Source organism: Papaver somniferum, chromosome 9 (assembly GCF_003573695.1).
Source record: "Papaver somniferum cultivar HN1 chromosome 9, ASM357369v1, whole genome shotgun sequence".
Lineage (NCBI taxonomy): Eukaryota > Viridiplantae > Streptophyta > Magnoliopsida > Ranunculales > Papaveraceae > Papaver > Papaver somniferum.
The window spans coordinates 54,320,386-54,336,341 of NC_039366.1; positions in this window are offsets into that span (position 1 = coordinate 54,320,386).

Here is a 15,956-nt window from a genome sequence, read left to right on the forward strand (position 1 = left end):
TTTCTATCTGTGTGTGAAGATTATTGCTGAAGTAGAAGAATCTGTTGATGTTGCGAAGATTGTTGATAAAGGTAAAGGTACTCTTCGCAAGGAAAAATCAACTGGTCCTTCTCCAAAGAAAAGAAAAGTTCGTTCTTCTTCTCCTTCAAATGTTCTTCCTAACAAAAATTCCGAAAGTGACAAGGGTAATGAAGATAACGATGATCTTGCTGCAACTGAAGATTCTCCACCTGAATCTTCTATGGCTAAGCTTTCTGGCCTCTTTTCTGATTCTCTACAAGGAATGGGAGATAGCCAATTCGCAAACACCTGCAAAGCTCTCGCTACCCTTTGTGATGTCCCTTTACTGGATGGTGATAGATCTCTTCGTGGAGTTTCTAGATCAGTGACTCCCGACTTCTTGCATTCTCTCAATAGTCGGGTATACTTTTATCTTTTTACTTCTTCATTGTTATAACTCAAAATCTCTTTCTATATTAATATTTTTTATTTCTTTTCGCAGGCTGGAAAATCTTCTTTTGCTGTTGCCTCAGATCTAGAGAGACGACGCGAAAATCTTGAAAAGAAGAATCTTCAATTTCGCAAAAAGAATGAAAAATTGGAAGCTGAAGTTAAAAGTCTTCGCGAGAAAAATAGACAATTAAAATTGATTCTTCCTCGTATAAGAACAAAATTTCTAGCCTTCAACAAGCTAATAATCAGCTTTACGGTATGTTACTTTTCTCTTTTCTCTTTATTCATTCATCATGTTGTTTTATCTTATTTAAATGATCCTTTTTGCAGACATTTATGGTCTTTCTGATGAAGCTACCATTCTTCGCTCATTTCCTAATGCCTTGGATAATGATACCCTTCTTGAATGTCTTAACAATTCCTTAAATAGCTTCTTAAATGATAGAATTTCATCTCTTTCTCTAAATGAACTTAGATCGAAATTTCGCCTCTTAGAAATTGATCATAGATCCAGTTTAGGCTTAGCCAACAGATTTAAACGTCTCCTTATTGATTCCAAAGAGAAAACCAATGAGTTAAGAACCAAAATTAGCGGTGTCATAGATGATAAGGATCGTATCTCTGATCAAGGTGCCAAGGCTTTGGCGAAATTCCAAGAGGCTCTCCTTGAAGTTCAACTTGAGCGAGATGAAGCTAACCACAAGAATATTGAACTCTGCGAAAGGGAAAATCAAATTCGTTCTCGTCTTCTCATAAGTAGTGAGGATGAATTTGTCTGGGCTGCGAAAATTTTAGATGATGCTAGAAAAGATTTAGGCGTAAATGTTAGTGTCCAAGTTGAACATACATCCTTGATTAGAGACATGATTTCTGACAGAGACGGTTGCTAATTGCTCTTCTTTACTAATCTTTTGCTTCTTATGAATTTTCATCAAGTTAATAATTAATTGTCTTTTGTTCGCAGATTCTGAAAATAAATATCGTGAGAAGATTGAAGAACTTGAAGCTGAAAAGGAGGAACTCGCAAAGAATCTTTCTTCTCGCAACGACAAGTATTCTAGATTGAAGAATCAAATCAAGATCACCGTTGCGAATTTTCAGAATGACGCTATGCATTTTCGCAATCAAACCATCCAAATGGTTTGTGATGATCATAATATCCCACATTCTGATTATCCTTGTCTTTTAGAAGAAATCCCACATAATACTCTCAGTTTGATTATCTCTGATAGCGAAGCTGACGATGAAGAGTCTGATAGTGATGGAAGTTCTGATGGTGATGAAGATTCTGACGCAGATGGAGAAGGAAACAAGTCTGATGAAGATAATGAGGATTAACCAAGAAATAGTCTTTACTTCTTTCTTTGATTCTTTGTAATACTTGTACACTTATTTCTTCTTTCTGTATATTTGTGTTTCTTTCATTTTGACCTGCGTAAATGAAAACAATTCTTCTTTGCAATACAACTAATCAATATAATTATCAACTCTTGAATTTTTGAGTAAATCTCTCATATGGAGATAAATAACATTTTCTAATTTCATACATTCCCATACTTGCCTCTGTTATTTGAATCCAAATGAGAGATTTCATAAAAAATTTCTTATTGTATAATTTCGCAACTTTTTGCGAAATGAATTTTGTTTCTTTTCAAAATCTCATTCCTGTGTGGTCTTATTTTTCCTTCCTAATTAAAGGTCTTATTATGCCACCTTTTGTCATTGCGACAAAATCGTAGGACGTCCTTGCATTTTCATACAAAAATCCATTGATCTTGTCTTAACTTTTTCTTTTGTATTATGGCCTCTTCAGGAATGTTGCGACAATATGACAGGCCTAAATATTCTTGCGAAAACAAAGCCCCATGACATTGCCGTCTTGCGACGAAATCGCAGGACGTCTTCGCACTTTCATGCGAAAACCCATTGATCTCGTCTTATCCTTTTCTTTTGTATTATTGCCTCTTCAGGATTATTGCACAAATATGACAATCCTTAATATCCTTGCGAATAAAAAGCCTCATGACATTTGTGTCTTTAGAAACTTATCATCTCCCTAATGGAGGGTGCCGCCCTTATCTCCCCCCTGATTTCCCCTTCAAGGAGGCGTACTTCTACCATACAAGGTTAGCTCCTCCCATCCAGTCTTAACAACAACAAGTTTTTTTCGCAACCTCTTATCCCTTTTGCCTATAGGGCTTATGGTTACGAGACTGCACCCTAAGTGGGGTTTTCTTCAGGCCGAGTGCAGTATGAGCCAAGACTTGTCAAGAATGGCAAGGACGCTTCAAACTCCCCCGGCACTCTTGACTCAACCGTGTACCTCGGCGCTTTGATCAGATTCTGCACTCCTTGGGAGAGTCCTTATTACCTTAGTCGCCCAACCTAAGTCATATGCTTAAGTTTAGAATCCAAGGTGCCTCTCCCGGATGGGCTTCATTGACCCCAAATCTCCATGATTCAGGTTCCGGTGGCGGTGTAGCCTTTCCCTGAATCATGCAATAGGTACCCCCTTATATGACGTACTTTAGGTATTACATTTGCCTCTTGCGAAATTGTATTCGCGAACTAGGGTGTACGCCATAAAGGTTCGCCTCTTTCTCTATTGTCATTCTTCTCTGATTATTTTCTGTAAAATTCATTATCTCTACGAGAGTCTCGCAATTCAATATATTGTATCTGAATTTCGCAATCTCAATTTTGTTGTTCAATCAAATGTATTTTTGAGAATTTTACTTATTGCGAGATTATCGCAACAACTTAATCATTCATACATTTCTTGTGTTTTATTACTTTTGCCCTCCTCTGCTTCTTTATTATTTTCTGCTACTGCTTCCTTGTTAATGGTATGTTCATCCTTTTTATTCTGAGCTAGCATTAATTTCGCAACATCTCTTCTCCTTTCTTTTCAATTGTATCCACCATCAACTTCTCACTTCTTTGTACGTCCTTGATTTTGTGTCGCCAGTTTTCCTTCTTGTTTGCTCTTCCTTCGCAAGATTCTATCTCAGTTTCGTAACATTTCTTTCCTTCAATCCAATCTCCTTTTATGATTCCTACACCATTGGGGTGAGGGAATTTGATGCATTGGTGGAAAGTTGAAGCTACACCTAGAATCCCATGTAGCCAAGGTCGACCAATTAATGCATTGCAGGGTGATTCTACATCAACGACACATAATGATATTTCAGAAGATATTCTCTTCAATGGAATTTGCATAGTAACCTCCCCTTTAGGCTTGTTAGCGGTACCATTAAAACCATATATCTTATATGTTGATGGTATAAGATCATCATCTCTTCCACCCATGGTTTTATAAGTATGATAAAATAAGATGTTCACAGAGCTTCCAGTATCGACTAGAATTCTATTGATTGCCCATGAATCTTCAGCTTCATCATCCTCATCTTCTTTCGGTTTTGGATTAATTTCTAATTTTATTACCAATGGATTGTCATGCACCTCTTCTCCTTCGGGAATTTCTTCTGCGGTAAAAGAAATGATCTGTTTCTGCCATTCCTCTAGTCGCGAAATTTTCGCAATATTCATAATTTCTCTTCCATTACTATCTCTTGCGAACACTCTACTCAAAACATTATCATGAAAATCTTCAATTGTCTTATATGAATGTACGATAGAGTGACATAATAGATTTTTTGCTTTTGCACCAACTTCTATGAAGAATGTTTCTTTCTTTTTCATCGTATTCACCTTGTGATGTTCTGGCGGTGGTGGTAATGGTTGAGATTGCGGATGCCCTACCAGAAAGTCGTTTAGTTTTCTTTGATATATCATTCTCAAAATAATTCTCTTTACGTTTCTGCAATCGTTTGTGGTATGTCCATGAAAATGATGATAAGAAAAAAATTCATGACTTTTGTGGTTTGGGGGTGGTTTCGTTCCCATGTTCCATAGTGTTGGTATATTCTCCATCAAAATTATATCTTCCCATATCTTCTCCACACTTGCATTTAGAGGTGGCATCTTGATTTCTTCCCATATTACCTTGTGACCTCCTTGTCCTCTATTAAAGTTTGGTCTTTGACCTCCATAAGTTTCTTGCGGTTGATCGAGTCTTTGAATCTTGTTATTTCCTCCACGATTGTAGAAATTTCTTTCTCTTTCATACTCTTCTTGATCTCGGCTCCCCGTAGCTACCAACTTCTGCTGATTGTTTCCTGTCACCTTTTCTTGTTGTACTTGCGAAGTATTCGCCACTGTGTTTATTAGCTTGGGTAATAAGCTTGCATTCGCTGTTTGTGAGCTGGTTTTCACAACTGGATATGATTCCATTTCATTTTGTCTTTCCTCTAAAGCAATGTATTCTTCTTGAAGTTCTCGCAATTCAGTCTTGTAATCGTATTCTTGACTCTGAAAATTTGGACATACAACAAGTTTGTTGCAAACATAGCATTGATAAATGATAATATGAGATATCTCTCATCTACGCGGCCAGCCATTTCGCTACACATAGTTCTCCATCTTTTAGTCAAGTGTTTCAAACTTTCGCCAATCCTTTGTTTTAATCCAAACACATCTTCTATACCAGGTCGTGAGGAATTATTACTTATATATGCTCCCAAGAATGTGGTCTGCAAATGATTGAAGGAGGTTATTATATTCTTTGGTAAACCTTCAAACCATTTTAACGCTTCTCCTGTTAAACTAGATGCGAAATATTTGCACAATACCGCATCATGATTTTCCCATTGTAACATGCACCTCACATAAGCTTTAATGTGTTGAATTGCACAAGTTGTTCCATCGAAAGTGCTGGTTAATGCAGGAAAATTGTATTTCGGTGGTATTCCTCCTAATTGTACTTCCCTTGTAAATGGAGTTTTCGCAGCTTCTTCTATTGCTTCATCCAATTGCCTTCTACCTACTTCTCCTATGTTATTTAGCATTCCTCTCATTTATTCTAATTCTTTCAAGATTTGTTTATTTACACCTGAATCTTGACCCATTGGTCTCTTTAATTTTGCTTCTCTTCTTCTGCGTTCACGTCTATCTTCTCTTGCGAAATTTTGTATCTCTTCTTCATTATTCTCATCTCGTCTTCTTCTGCGATTCTCTTCCTCATCTTTATCTTGAATTCGCAAATGATGATGTCGTTCATTTTCCCCTCCATAATTTTTTTCATTTCTTATCGATTCAATTCGTTGTCTTTCAACCATTCTCTTTACTCATATCATACTCTTCATTGAGATTATCGTTATTCGAGTTTTGTGTACGCCTTCTTTCTCGATTATCATGATTGTTCTGGCGAATTGTCTCCTGAAGCTCTTGTTCTTCCATTTCCGCTCTCAATCTTTCACGTTCGCAAATTAAACGTGCTTGTTCAGCATTATGTCTTTCAATTTCTTCTTCAATTGTCTGTTGATTTCTTTGAGTTTCCCTCACATGTAAATTCTTCTTCCTTCCTCTTGATTTCCTTCGCCATCTTGGTTATTTTGCTTCTGATTTTTCCCGTTCTCTTGATTTCCCCCAATTTTTCCATTATCAAAAGTTTCATTTTGTGGAATGTAACGATTATCAGTTCTTTCTCTATTTTCGCGATATTATTCATTAGGATTTGATGTTTTTTCTTGAATATTATTTCCAGCATTGATTGTGGATGAATTTCGCCTCATTTCTCTTCTAGTCGATCTTGAATATGACTTTGTGATACTTCTCGATCTTCTATTCTGCAGTCTTATATTCTCCATCCTTAATTCGTGATTTTGCCTTGTTAAATTCGCACGTTCTTCTGCCTCAGCTCTTATTTTTTCATGTATTCTTCACCTCAATGTTTCTAACGCTCCAATTTCCTCATCTCCATGAATTATTCCTTCATCTACTTCTTGATTTCTCTCTTCCTGTCTGTAATTTCTATTTTGTTGCTCTTCTTCTATTTCTTCTGCTGAATTTGATCGCCAAGTGTGTACGCTCACTCTGTCATAATCTGTATTCCTCTCTTGAACTAGTGTTTGTTGAATTGGCGATTGAACTAGATTTTCTCTATTATTTCTCATTCTAGTAGATTCTCCCATTTCACTTCTTTCTCTTCCAGCAATTCTTTTGCTTCTTCTAATAGTAGTCGGTTGTTCGGATGTACTTCTTCTAGCCATTTCTTCAATGCTAACAGTATTGCAAGAAATTATGAAAAATCATTAATCAATCACTTTAAATTTTCTCAAATCTCAATATCAACCTTTAGCTTTTTCTATAATAATCTTCAATTTTTCCCTGTTTCTAGCGCCATTATGTAGTTGCAGGAAATCCTACACTACACCCCTCATATGATTTCATTGTTGATCAACTCATTTTTTAGGTTTACACTCTTAATTTTATTGATAAATCTTTGGATGTTCTTACAAGAAAGATAAAGAAATCAAGAATGGTCTCTGCTCTGGACTTTCTCTCTCCTATTTACTTGCTTCTTCTCAAAAGAGATCTCTCTCCCCCTTTACAACTCGAATGACTATTTATAAGGAAATACATAGTGGATGACAGCTAATCTGACCTTTATTTTCGGATATGGTTTGCGACATTCTCGCAACCTTACAAATGTTAATTTCGCAAGCTCTCTAATTTTCGCAGGACTATCACATCTTTCTCATGATCCTTGCTGACGTCGTTTCTGAAATTATTCTGCGACGCTATTGTGTTGTACCATTGATAATCTCGCTGAGACATAATTGTTGCGAGATTCTGATCCTACAAAACCATTACTACAAATTTGAAACAACGACTACCCCCTTCAACTTTACAATCCAAACACAAGAAAATTCCCTGTATATTACTACTTTCCCACAAAATCAAAATAAAAGGAAATCCAAAATCGTCTGCATCAACTTTCAAAATACAAAGAAACTTACCGTCTTTCGCGCCAACATCATGAAGAGTAGAAGGAAGGAAAATTACCAGAAAAGTTGTTCTGCAAAAAACTTGTTGATCTTTTTCAGGATTTATGGAATGCCTGAAAATCTAGCCTTTCCTGGTAACTCTGATGATCTTACCACCGTTCATCCTCATCAGTATCCAGACCCTCTTCACCATAGTCCTCGCTATCAGATGGTGCAGAAGAAGTCCCACTGGATGATGATTCATCATCACTATCCTCATCCCCTTCTTCCCTTTCTTCCTCACTTGACTCATAATCGAGATCAGCGATTCGACGGCTCACCTTCACTGCAACAGGTTCACCCTCACTCATGGTGCGAGCAAAAATATTGGGATTGGCAAGTTCATATTCAAATCGCCTTCTCGCCTTCTCATCATGATAAGAATTCATCAATTGCTTGGCCTCCGCAGCATCCGAATCTAGGTCACTGGTATCCACTTCCTCCACTTCATACTCATACCCTTCTGAGGCCTCGGAATCACTTTTTGTTGAACTGCCAAACTTTAGGGTCTCGGCCTGCTTCTCAGCCTTTTCCTCATCCTTCCGTTCTTGACATTCTAATAACTTGGGTATCCATGCATTATAGAGAGCCTCAAATCTCCTTTTCTTCCGCTCCTGAACAGCCTCTTCTGCCTCACTCTGACGAGTTTTCTCTTGAATCCGATGATCAATTTCAGACTGTGCATCTTCTCTTAACTGCTGCAATTCCTCTATGCTCAAAGAAGGGAGAATTGACTTGGCTTGTGCAAATTCAGGTGTTACTGGTGGTGCATTTGGAAGATTTCCGATGGAATTGGTTGAATTCTGGGCAGGATCAGCCATACTCTCAATTTAGTTTGCTAAACCTAAACCTTTCCTCTTCTGTTAGAGATCTCTCTGAAAATGGTAATCCCTATGCTAATGAACCCCTCAAATACCCCATTGTGCCAATTCAATTCCATTTATGGCGCTTAGTTAGCCGTCATGTCACTTTGTTAACTACGCCCATTCAAAGCCATTCGTGTCCCCTTCACTCTAATAACCACCATTACCCTATCAAGACCTATTTTCAACACCTTGGTGGGCCCGGAGGAGTGTGAAAATTAAGCGATAAAAACGGGCCTACAGTAATACCGCAAGTGCACGGTCGTCAGTTGTATCTCGTGCAAGTACGGGTCGATCCACAGAGACTGGGAGTGTTTTGGAGTTTTCTAGTTATTTGGGCTCTAAATTGCTATTGGGCTTCTAATTGTGCTTTGGGCTTAGTGGGTTTGTTTGTAATGATGAAGTGCTTTAGGCCTTGGGCCTTTGAATGATTTTGGAATGAACTGTGAACTTGGGCTCAACAGTTCAATTGTGAACTGGGCTTGGGTTTTTGAGCCTGGCAGTGAACTAGGCTTTTGAGCTTTAAACAGATTACAATGGGCTTTTGTAAAACAAGGTAATGAATGCAGTATCAAGAACAGGAGAAACAAATGAGAAGAAAGAGCAAATAGTGGCAGTGAAGCTGTGATATTTACAAAGCAATGAAGATGGTAGTGAAATAATGAGACAATGGATGATAAAACAATAAACACAAGAAAACAGATACAAATACAAAACACAAAACAGGTGACAGTGGCAGTGGAGAGTGATAGTGAAGAAAAGCAAAGGAAATGGTGAAAATGGCAGTGAGGATGGCAATGGAAATGAAGCAAAGAGAAAGAACCAAGGCCTAAGCCAAGGGCAATGGCAGGGGAGCAAAACTACATATACAAAACAGAGAAACAACACAACTAGGTTATGAATCCACCTTGTGACCTAGCCAGATAGTGTAGTTCTAGGTTGAATCCCTAATGGAACTAAGTGACAGTTAAGGCCAACTTAAGATCCTAAGCATACAAAAAGGGAATAGCAAGATAATCAGCTTGCTCAACTGATGTGCTCCTAGTATTGACTGTCTTTTGACAGTACAATCAATCACAAGCACTAGTGAGCATTGATTTCTCCCATTGCTCAATCAATTCAGTGAACTAAGGCTTCTAACCTAACATTCCACTACCTAACAGTCCACTAAAGCTTCATCTGAGCCTCAGCTAGTGAGACTTAGCTCATGACTAACATGCTAACACAAACATACATCATACAAGATAATTGAAACATGAATTCAAATATTGAACATAAACAGAGCATTGAACTACAACCCTTGAGACACTGGCTATTCCAGTGCTCTTGGGTGACACACTGGCTAGTCCAGGCATACCCCCTTTCACACACATCACAACTCTATTTATAGTTACACCCAATTCTCAAAAATACCTAATTTACAAAATTAGGGTTTATCCAAAAAAAATCCCAAAACAGTGAATTTAGGGTTTCGATTTCACCTAATTTGATGGGTCAAATCTTACCCACAACGTCGACCCAATCTTCCTCTGACTTCACTGCTTCATTCCCACACCTCAATTTCTTCTTTAGCTTCACCTAATTCATCAATCTCTAACCTAGGGTTTCAGAGATAGGAAAGGTGCGAGATTGATGAAGTAGGCGGCTAGAAAGATGGGGGAAATGATGGGTTTCGCTTTTAGGGTGGAGTAGAGTGGTTTGGTGGTGTCAGGGAATGGTGGTGATGATGGAGAAGGTGGTGACAGTGGAGTAGTTGCAGAGGGAGTGGGAGGAATAAGATGGGTTCGATGGAAAGAAGGAGGGGAGTGTTTGGCGATGGGTATAGGTGTAGGTTGTTACAGTGTGAAGCGGGTGTAGCCAATTCGATGTCCAGCGAAGCTGAGCCGTGGGATGCGGAAATTATAGATAAATCTAACGGCTACAAGTGAAGAGGCTGGTATCGACCGTCGGATACGTGATACAACGAAACTAACGGCTCAAGATGGAGTTAGGTGTTGTAGTGTTAGACAGGAGCTTCAGACTTTGATGTACTGGCGATGCTGCGACCATAGGATGCTGAGATGATCCAATCTGACGGCTAGAAAAGGAAACGGGTATGGATATATGAAATGGATTTGGGTGAGGGTTTTGGGCCTTGGGTATGCCAAGCCCATATCTTCTTTAAGAACAATTCTTCCTCTTCAAGCCCACTTCTAGCCTTTTGGTCTTGTGCACAACATTCTTCGCGGCTTCCTTGTGTAATTCCTCCCGGCTTTTCACTACTTTTCTGCTCTTTTCGCTCCGCTATTCATCCAAACTTTATTTATTACCTAAAAATGCAAAATTAGTTAATAAAAATATTTATTCTTGAAAACAAAGAAAATACAGAATATGGGATAAAATGTAGAATTAATGCACAAAAGATGAGTTAAATGCCAAGAAAAATATATAGAAATATGCACTTTTTAGCACTCATCAAATACCCCCAAACCTGAATTTTACTTGTCCTCAAGTAAAACAAAACTAAGGAAATCCTACCTATACCACTGTCGCTGGTCTCTCGAATGCATTTAGCGTATGCACTAAGCCTTTTAAACCACTAAGTGTCCCTAGTGGACGAGTGAAGTCTCGTGAAGGTTTGCTTAGAACATACCTACAAAGTTCTAGGTCAAAATATAAGCTCAGATTCCATCAAATGTGACATGTGCAAGTCAGTTTAAGCTCACAGCAAAATGGAGATGTCAATCTAGCTATCAAAGGCACAATCCTAGCACTGATAACAAATAAAGACATGTGATAAGAGTGTAAAGTGTATCTACACATGTGTAAAGAAAGATCTGAAGTTATGACTACTAATCACCAAGAGATAGTTTTTAGGATAAGAACCGAATTCTAAGCCAAGCTAGCTGTCCGGCTTTACGAGAATTGTGAATGTTCACCCAATGAGTTGGTGATATTTCAGTTTACCCGCGTTATACATCGATGGCTGCACCCTCCTTGCTTATTACAAGACTATTTACAACAAAAAGATGACTCTTTACATGACTCTTATTTACATTGATTACTCTCTTTTATTTTTGGAACAAGAGAGAATATTGTCTTTAACATGACAAAACATGGAATAAATAAATACTTGATTGAATTTTTTTTTTTTTTGTAAGAAATAACTTTGATCTTTACAACATAGTGACACTTTTGATACATGAACAAAAAGAAAAACATAATTACATGACTCTTAGCAAGAGGTGGCCCTTATCGAATGCATCCGGTCAAATTCTATGGTTGCTTTTCTTAACGTATCCTCCAACTTCTATCCCAGCCAACCAAAGAACAAGCTAGTCAAGTCTCATTCAGTATTCTAAAGTGATTGGCAATCTAACTTCCTATCAAACACCTTGAAGATCGAGGCTATACATGTATTGGTAGATCGTGCGCGTGCAAATTTCTTATCACTATGTGAATTGTGCTAGAATCAGGGTGCCTAAATATCTAGACTAAGACTCCTAATAATTACATATTTGCACAAGAGTCAACATTTCAAGGTAAATGAGCTCCATTTTTATGTTTTTTTTTTTTTTTTTGAATTTTGAATTTTTAAATTTTTCAAAAAGAAGGAGTTCTTGTTTTCAATTATGGCATATTATCGTGGTATCTACTCTATACCCCCAAACCTAAACTAAACATTGTCCTCAATGTTTAAAAATATGGAAAGAATTAAAATGCAACATATGGAAAGGGACATGCTGAGTAGAGTAAAAGGAGAGAGAATACCCGATTTCGGCGAAAGCAGAATTAAAACTCCGTTATCCAAGGCAAAACTCCAACATATTCGGAGTCACAATGGATGAGCACAAAATATATATAAAAGGAAATTTAACTAACACATTATCTACAAGAAAATTTGGTTTTTAATGGGATTGGACTTCTTGGGAAAAATTTGGTTTTGTCGGGAGACATTTGGTTTTGGCGGGAGACATTTGGATTTTTTTTTTTTTTTTTTTTAACAGAAAATAAAATTTGGTTTTTGAATGGGAGCAAGCCCACTGTTGGTTTTGTGTTTGCTTTGGCTCAGCTGGTTTGAAAACGTTTGGTGAAACTGAGTCCAAAATCTCGGCCTAGAATTTGGGTACTCGGCCCACTAACGAGTTAACCTAGCGTGATCGGTTACAAGCTCAGCTGGGTTTAAAAACCCAGAATACAAAATACCAGTCCAAATTAAACAAGCTCACAAAAATTAAATACAAGCCCCCAAATTAAACAAACAAGCCCACAAAAATTAATTACAAACCCAACAGAAAATAAAAAGCCCAAGAATTGGCTTTAATATTACAAGCCCACAATTAAAAATTGGAAGCCCACAATTCGGGTTCTCTTAAATGGGTTACCTTTTAAGCACAGCCCAGCTGCTCTGATATTGTTGCAAAAACCCAGTTGGGCTTTGGTTCTTTTCCTTGGTGGCGTCCCAGCAGAGGAAAAACTGGTTCAGAACAGCAGGTCCAACAGCAAATGAAGTGAAGCAGATGCAGATGCAAATGCTATGCAGTGAAATGCAAAAATAGCTAATAAAACTACAAGAAAAACATAGCACCAGTCCCCGGCAGCGGCGCCAAAAACTTGGTGGGCCCGGGAAAGCGTATAAAATTGAAGCGAAATGAAACGGGCCTACAGTAATACCGCAAGTGCACGGTCGTCAGATGTAGCTCGTGCAAGTACGGGTCGATCCACAGAGACTGGGGGTGTTTGGAGTTTCTAGCTATTTGGACTCTAAATTGCTATTGGGCTTCTAATTGTGCTTTGGGCTTAGTGGGTTTTTGTAACAATGAAATGGTTTTGGGCTCAGTGGGCTTTTGGATTGACTGTGAACTTATGGGCTTTTGGTCTTTTGAATTGCACTGGGCCTTGGGCTTTGATTAAGTCCACAGTGGACTGGACCTTTGATTTTTGGAATGAACTGAGCCTTGGGCTCAGTTGGCTGGGCCTTTAGATTAGCTAGGCTTCTGAGCTATGAACTAGATTACACTGGGCTTTTGTAAAACAAGGTAATGAATGCATTAACAAGAACAGGAGAAACAAATGAGAAGAAAGAGCAAATAGTGGCAGTGAAGCTGTGATATTTACAAAGCAATGAAGATGGTAGTGAAATAATGAGACAATGGATGATAAAACAATAAACACAAGAAAACAGATACAAATACAAAACACAAAACAGGTGACAGTGACAGTGGAGAGTGATAGTGAAGAAAAGTAAAGGAAATGGTGAAAATGGCAGTGAAGATGGCAATGGAAATGAAGCAAAGAGAAAGAACCAAGGCCTAAGCCAAGGGCAATGGCAGGGGAGCAAAACTACATATACAAAACAGAGAAACAACACAACTAGGTTATGAATCCACCTTGTGACCTAGCCAGATAGTGTAGTTCTAGGTTGAATCCCTAATGGAACTAAGTGACAGTTAAGGCCAACTTAAGATCCTAAGCATACAAAAAGGGAATAGCAAGATAATCAGCTTGCTCAACTGATGTGCTCCTAGTATTGACTGTCTTTTGACAGTACAATCAATCACAAGCACTAGTGAGCACTGATTTCTCCCATTGCTCAATCAATTCAGTGCACTAAGGCTTCTAACCTAACATTCCACTACCTAACAGTCCACTAAAGCTTCATCTGAGCCTCAGCTAATGAGAACATGAGAGAACAGATGGAACAACACATGATTAACAGGAACAACACAAAAATTGGAGAGACTGGCTAATCCAGTTCTCCCAAAACATCACATTAACAACAACATCAACAGGACAATAAAACAGGGAAAGGAATTAAACACATGAACATTACACAGTGAATACCAAGAGTGGAACATATATAGAACATCAAAGTTCTGGACACTGGCTATTCCAGCATACCCTACACAACACAACAGTCCCTTCTATTTATACCCACAGACCCAATTTGGGTTTTCCCCCAAATTACAAAATTAGGGTTCTTCCCCAAAAATATCCCTAATTTAAACAGAAATTAGGTAAATTATTTCTACCTAATTTGACAGTACAAAACAGACCCATATCTTTTCTAATGCTCTCCCTAACAGAAAATTAGGGTTCTTTAATAAATTCCCCCAAATCAGAAAATTTAGGGTTTGGTAATTCTTACCCATATTGATGTGATTTGACGAGTTTTTCTTCGACCCATTCTTCTCCTTGGTCCTCTGTTCCATTCCCATGCTTCTATTTCTTCTCTAGCCCTAGCTATTGTACCAATTTCTTTCCTATGGTTTTCTGAGAAAGAAAAGAAAAGAAATTGGTAGGATAGATGGCTAGAATATGGGGGGAATGATTATAGTGGAGTTGGTGGTGGTGTACGGTGTGAAGGAGTGGCGTTTGGTGGTACGGCAGTGGTGGTGGCGGACATGGTGGAGTTGGCAGGAGCAGAGCTCGACTGCTCGAAGGAGGAAGATGAGAATTTGGGTAAGGTGCGTTTGGCTGAAGGGTATAGGTGTTCGATACTTGGGTGTTAGGCGGGTTTAGCAATTGTTGATGAACAGCGAGGATGAGACGTTGGATGCGAAGATGATGGATCGATCTAACGGCGTGACAGAAGGAAGCGAGGAGCGACCGTTGGATGCGGAAGTACAACGAAACTGACGGCTCAAGATGGAGTTAGGTGCTGTAGTGTTAGACAGGAGCTTCAGACTTTGATGACTGGCGATGCTGCGACCGTAAGATGCTGAGATGATCAAATCTGACGGCTATAAAGGGAAACGGGCATGGATATATGAAATGGATTTGGGTGAGGGTTTTGGGCCTTGGGTATGCCAAGCCCATATCTTCTTTAAGAACAATTCTTCCTCTTCAAGCCCACTTCTAGCCTTTTGATCTTGTGCACAACATTCTTCGCGGCTTCCTTGTGTAATTCCTCCCGGCTTTTCACCGCTTTTCTGCTCTTTTCCGCTCCGCTATTCATCCAAACTTTATTTATTACCTAAAAATGCAAAATTAATTAATAAAAATATTTATTCTTGAAAACAAAGAAAATACAGAATATGGGATAAAATGTAGAATTAATGCACAAAAGATGAGTTAAATGCCAAGAAAAATATATAGAAATATGCACTTTTTAGCACTCATCAAATACCCCCAAACCTGAATTTTACTTGTCCTCAAGTAAAACAAAACTAAGGAAATCCTACCTATACCACTGTCGCTGGTCTCTCGAATGCATTTAGCGTATGCACTAAGCCTTTTAAACCACTAAGTGTCCCTAGTGGACGAGTGAAGTCTCGTGAAGGTTTGCTTAAGCTCACAGTTTAAGCTCACAGCAAAATGGAGATGTCAATCTAGCTATCAAAGGCACAATCCTAGCACTGATAACAAAAAAAGACATGTGATAAGAGTGTAAAGTGTATCTACACATGTGTAAAGAAAGATCGGATGTTATGACTACTAATCACCAAGAGATAGTTTCTCAGGCTAAGAACCAAGGTAGAAATCTAGCTAGCTGTCCGGACTTTACGAGAATTGTGAATGAGTTGGAGGTATTTCACAATTACTCGCGTTGTACATCAATGGCATACACCCTCCTTGCTTATTACAATGAAACAAAAAAATGACTCTTTACATGACTCTTATTTACATTGACTACTCTCTTTTATTTTTGGAACAAGAGAGAATGGAATTGATAAATACTTGTTTTTTTTTTTTGTATTTTTCTGATATTTTTTTCTGAATATATACATCGTTTTTTTTTTTTTTTTTTTTTTTTTTTTTTTTTTTTTTTTTT